The sequence below is a fragment of the Pecten maximus genome, chromosome 9 (assembly GCF_902652985.1).
Source record: "Pecten maximus chromosome 9, xPecMax1.1, whole genome shotgun sequence".
NCBI classification, from domain to species: Eukaryota; Metazoa; Mollusca; class Bivalvia; order Pectinida; family Pectinidae; genus Pecten; species Pecten maximus.
In genome coordinates this window covers 38,520,684-38,527,062 of record NC_047023.1, presented here as the reverse complement: position 1 = coordinate 38,527,062, position 6,379 = coordinate 38,520,684, and positions in this window count along the sequence as shown.

Sequence of the window (6,379 nt, the reverse complement as noted above, 5' to 3'; positions counted from 1 at the left end):
GGGTAGGTCTGGTATGTACGGTAGGTACGGAGGAGGGTAGATCTGGTATGTACGATAGGTACGGAGGAGGGTAGACCTGGTATGTACGGTAGGTATGGAGGAGGGTAGGTCTGGTATGTACGGAGGAGGGTAGATCTGGTATGTACGGTAGGTACGGAGGAGGGTAGACCTGGTATGTACGGTATGTACGGAGGAGGGTAGGTCTGGTATGTACGGTAGGTATGGAGGAGGGTAGGTCTGGTATATACAGTTGATACGGAGGAGGGTAGATCTGGTATGTACGGTAGGTACGGAGGAGGGTAGATCTGGTATGTACGGTATGTACGGAGGAGGGTAGATCTGGTATGTACGCTTTGTACGGAGGAGGGTAGATCTGGTATGTACAGTAGGTACGGAGGAGGGTAGGTCTGGTATGTACGGTAGGTATGGAGGAGGGTAGGTCTGGTATGTACGGTAGGTATGGAGGAGGGTAGATCTGGTATGTACGGTAGGTACGGAGGAGGGTAGATCTGGTATGTACAGTAGGTACGGAGGAGGGTAGATCTGGTATGTACGGTAGGTACGGAGGAGGGTAGATCTGGTATGTACGGTATGTACGGAGGAGGGTAGGTCTGGTATGTACGGTAGGTACGGAGGAGGGTAGATCTGGTATGTACGGTAGGTACGGAGGAGGGTAGATCTGGTATGTACGGTAGGTACGGAGGAGGGTAGGTCTGGTATGTACGGTATGTACGGAGGAGGGTAGGTCTGGTATGTACGGTAGGTACGGAGGAGGGTAGGTCTGGTATGTACGGTAGGTACGGAGGATGGTAGATCTGGTATGTACGGTATGTACGGAGGATGGTAGATCTGGTATGTACGGTAGGTATGGAGGAGGGTAGATCTGGTATGTACGGTAGGTACGGAGGAGGGTAGGTCTGGTATGTACGGTATGTACGGAGGAGGGTAGATCTGGTATGTACGGTAGGTACGGTATGTACGGTAGGTACGGAGGATGGTAGATCTGGTATGTACGGTAGGTACGGAGGAGGGTAGGTCTGGTATGTACGGTAGGTATTGTGACGTTTACAAATGGGTTCGTCACTACCTCTAATAGATCCTGGTTAGTGACTAGTCTACAGATGCAAATATATACAAATATTACTACTATTTGGTAGCCTTTAACATTTAACGAGAACATAAAACACATAAAATATAAGTTTTATATATACAGTGTATATACAGTGGTCTGTCTGACCGCTGACACTTATAATCTTAATACTATAACTCGTCCCGTACCACTCACAACGGCTAGTTATAATTACTGGTCGCCGGTCTGTGTGTGACCGCTGACTATACGGCTACGGGGATTCAGTGACTAGCAATATGTGTAATCGAACATGATTATACGCTCTGACTGTTCCTATGTATTTTCATCGGCCACCTAACCCCTGGTGTTTGCTGCTGACCACCAACACTACTAAAGTATGGTCGCTGACATGCCCGCCGACTACCTTGTAGTTGCTGACTTGACCGTCGACTACCTGCTTGTAGTCGCCAACTAAATTGTAGTCGCTAACCTATCAGCCTCTGCCAAACACTCTGTGTTAAAACGATTAGTTGATGGATCAAGGAGAAGACCGTGGTCACATCTATCTTTCCATAACTAGCTACCTTTCTTAGGGTCTCCCCGCTTCTGTCTGTACAGTTTGGATGCCGAAATCAGAGTGTTTGTGTTCTGTCAGAGCCGGCTTTTATACCCTCCGATATAGACCATCTGAGTCATTCAAGTGTTTTACATGCAAGGGTAGGATTACATAATCAAGCGTGCGGGAGAATGCACGAGAATAGTTCAGGACCCGGATGAACACATGTAAACAATACACAACGATGCCTGATCGGTATGCGTTATCTATTTTCATTACACTACCCACGCCTTCGAGGTTGAAGCTTCCATGCTTCTTAATTATGTTAGAACGAAATCAAAGAACCAAAGGAAAACAATTATTTACAAAACAAATAAACTTTCTTTATTAATCCAGCAGTGTTGAAACACTAGTGTACGGACACTTCGTTTAAGTGAGGTCCGTCCAAATGTTGTGGGCATCTAGCCTATTCTCTATTTCCAGTGAAGGTATCCAAATAAAAGTAGGTTTCATCTACCGTGGTTTGTTTCACTTGCTTGCCTGCCTCATGATATCGACAAGTGGTCGTGACTGTCCGCTTAGTTTTGTTCATGGCGGGCTCCGTCTGGACTCCAACACTAACAAAACGTCGACTAACCGTACTCGTATGTCGCTTCGTGGGATGATCCAGAGTTACTGGTTTCGGGATGACATGTCGCAGATCTGTGGCACGTAGCCTTTTGCCTGGTTCACCACTTTGTTCTGCTAATCTCTTCTTATGAAATGGCAGTGTAGGTTTTGTTGATTTCCTGATCACCCGACCCATCAAAGAATCATCCGGGGGTACAGGATTTGTGGCCACTGCTGTAGCTGAGGTTGAAGGTCTGTTGTCAGATGGGACAACTGGCTCAGTAGTTTCTTTCTCCGACTCCTCGGACAGTAAGCTCCCAGGGTCCTGCTTTTGCCAATCTTCTGTTTCCTTAGGCGTAGGATAGGAATCATCATACGCTTCCTGACACTGAGGTGTCCAATCAAATTTCCGTCCCTTTTCTGTCAGCTTGTGTAGGCATTTCGCAATCACAGAAAAGTTCCTGACAAACTTTCTGTAATAACTACAGAACCCCAGGAATGACCGCAGTTGTTTGATGTTGACTGGGACTGGCCACTCCGCAACTTTCTTCACCTTATCTGGGTCGGTGGAGATACCTTCCTCCGAGATCTTGTGGCCAAGGTAAATGACTTCTTTGGCAAACAGACAACATTTTCTCGCCTTTAGCTTTAATCCAGCTTCTTGTAAGCGTTTGAACACTTGTTGCAGATTCTCAATCATGTCTTCAAATGTCTTCCCGGTCACGATTATATCGTGTAGGTAAATTAAACAGGTCTGCCACTGTAAACCTGCTAGTACCGTTTCCATCAGTCTCTCGAATGTCGCAGGAGCTGACGCTAGACCAAAAGGCATGACCGTGAACTCATAAAGACCTGTTCTTGTCGCAAATGCAGTCTTCTGGCGATCTTCAGGAGCCAAATCAAACTGCCAATAATCGGAGTTTAGGTCGAGTGTTGAGAACCACGAGCAACCTGACATTTGATCAAGAGCCTCGTCAATACGTGGAAGTGGATACGCATCCGGAATGCTAACAGCATTCAGCTGTCGATAATCCACGCAAAATCGTAAGCTCCCGTCTTTCTTTTTCACGAGGACGATCCCAGAACTCCATGGACTGGAGGATTTCTGTATGATCCCTCTGTCAAGCATATCCTTTACTTGTCTATCAATCTCGGGACCAAGATTGCCTGGCACTCTTCTTACTGGCTGTTTTATGGGTTTGGCACCCCCAGTGTTGATCTTATGTTGAATCAAGTCTGTTCTACCCAGATCGTCGTCAGTAACGGCAAACAGGTTCTGATATTTTAGCAGCAATTCATACCCAGCGTTGTATTGATCTGTTGTAAGATTATTTTTGGAGTCATTCAACAATGTTTGGATATCTGCCCTAAGTCCAGCTACTTTGTTAGGTGTCGGTTCGTCGACGGTTCCCATTACACCATCAATAGTGCTGACCTGAGCAATCGTTGTCCCTGGGTAAAATTGTTGACTCTCGTTGCCCAGATTCATTAATCTTACAGGCACCGTAGTATCATACTGCACAAGTGCCCTAGCGACTAATGCTCTCTCTGTCTTAAGAAAAGTCGCTGGTTTCTCAACTAGAAGTAGGCTGTTTCACCTTCTGGTAAACATACCTTCCCTTGGACCACGACCTCACTGTTGGCAGGAATGGTTACCTTCTCTGTAAGTGAAAGTCGGTAGCAACCCATAGCACCCTCGTAGAATGTCGGTACCGTTACATCATCAAGTGTGAGAACCCCTTTCTTGAAATCAAGAGACCCATTTCTCTCCTGCATTATGTCTAGACCCAGAATACCATCGGTATTAATCTTAGCAATAATTGCTTCCACATAAATGTCTTTTGTCTTATTAAGCCGGATGACAAAACTTCCTTTGCCCTTGACCTCAAGTTTCTCACCACTAGCTGTTAAAACATCTTGGTGAACTCTACTCAGGCGAGGTTTAGCCGATTCTGTAATTTTATCAAACACTCGCTCTGATATGATGGTGACTGTTGGCCCTGTGTCAACCAATAGGTTTACTTTAGTTCCATGAACTTCGGCAGTTATATACATGCCTGCTTCCTGCACGGCTGTAGACAACCCAATGCCAGCTCTTGGTTTCTTTTGTCTCTGTCGACGATGGGTGTTCACCTGCTGGGCCCCTGGTTGTTTCTGACTTTTATTAGGGTCATTCTTTTTGTCAGGCTTGGGACAATTTCTACGAAAATGTCCCTCCTCACCACAGTTAAAGCAGTTCTTGTTCCTGACCACATTAGACCTACTTCTAGACTTCATCTTTCCAACGTCCTTTTCCAGAGACTCTAGCTTTTTCTGCATGTCCTGGAGCAGTTTTAACATCTCTGACCCCTCAGATGTTTCAGTATTAGTATTTCTAAGATATGATTGGCCTTCCTTTGATTTCTTCTCACAGCGGTTGTATGCCTCTAATTCAACCGATAGTTGTATGGCCTCAGTCAAATTCTTAGGCCTCGACTGTTTGATTCTTATGCGCATCTCGGAGTCTGCAAGTGCTTCAATGAACTGTTGCATAGCCAATGTCTCCCTAACATCATTTGGCACTGTGCGATATGCCAAGTTCACAAGCCGTCTAATCGCTTGTCCCAGTTCTGGTAAACTTTCCGATGCTTTTTGACGCCTCTCCATTAACTGAACCCTATAAAGCTCAGTCTGGTTTGGGGGAGCAAACCTCTCCTCCAAGGCTTTGACTAGCGACTCATAATCCTGCTGCTTAGGAATGTCAAGGTCACCCAGTATCCCTTGAGCTTGGCCCCGCAATGCTACTGCTAAGTGGAGACCTTTCTCATTATCAGTCCATCGGTTTATTCGAGAACAAGCATCAAAATGTGATTTGAAGTCAACCCATGGAGATGTGCCGTCATATGTTGCCGCTTTCACGGTAACCATTTTACTTTTATATTTTGTCGACATGTCCCTGACTTCATCATCTGTTTCTTCAGCATCCCTCCTGCTGGCAACTCTACTCATTCTTTTTTTTCTGGTGGTTACATTGTCATATTTGTGACCATCTAGTCTGTGATCATTATCCACACCCAGCGGACATGGTACAGATGTCATTGGTTTAGTGCGAGACAATAGATTGTGACTGCTAGCCTGCATCTGTTTCATTTGTTCTCCGAGCTCTTTAATCTCTTGTTCAAACTTTTGTATACTTTCGTCCCTTAATCCAAGACTATAGTCTGGAGAGAACCTCTCCGGTTTTAGACGAGTATCTTTTTCTTTGGTTCCAAACCCAGAGTCGACAACTGCGTGCTTCCGCATCGGTATATTGGGTTGTGTGATAGGGGTTGAGAAATCAAAATGAATATGACTTGTGTTGTTAAAGTCAAGACCATTATCTGGTTCCCTGTCAGACTGGTCACTGGTATAGCCTTCTGCCATATTAAATCACAGAGAGAATATAAGTAACAAACAATTTTTTTTATTATTATTATTACATCAACAACAGTTTATAAACTGTAGACTACTAAAATGTCACAAACAAGTTGTCAAATAACCAGGATCCCGCCGCTGCCACCAAAATTTGTGACGTTTACAAATGGGTTCGTCACTACCTCTAATAGATCCTGGTTAGTGACTAGTCTACAGATGCAAATATATACAAATATTACTACTATTTGGTAGCCTTTAACATTTAACGAGAACATATAACACATAAAATATAAGTTTTATATATACAGTGTATATACAGTGGTCTGTCTGACCGCTGACACTTATAATCTTAATACTATAACTCGTCCCGTACCACTCACAACGGCTAGTTATAATTACTGGTCGCCGGTCTGTGTGTGACCGCTAACTATACGGCTACGGGGATTCAGTGACTAGCAATATGTGTAATCGAACATGATTATACGCTCTGACTGTTCCTATGTATTTTCATCGGCCACCTAACCCCTGGTGTTTGCTGCTGACCACCAACACTACTAAAGTATGGTCGCTGACATGCCCGCCGACTACCTTGTAGTTGCTGACTTGACCGTCGACTACCTGCTTGTAGTCGCCAACTAAATTGTAGTCGCTAACCTATCAGCCTCTGCCAAACACTCTGTGTTAAAACGATTAGTTGATGGATCAAGGAGAAGACCGTGGTCACATCTATCTTTCCATAACTAGCTACCTTT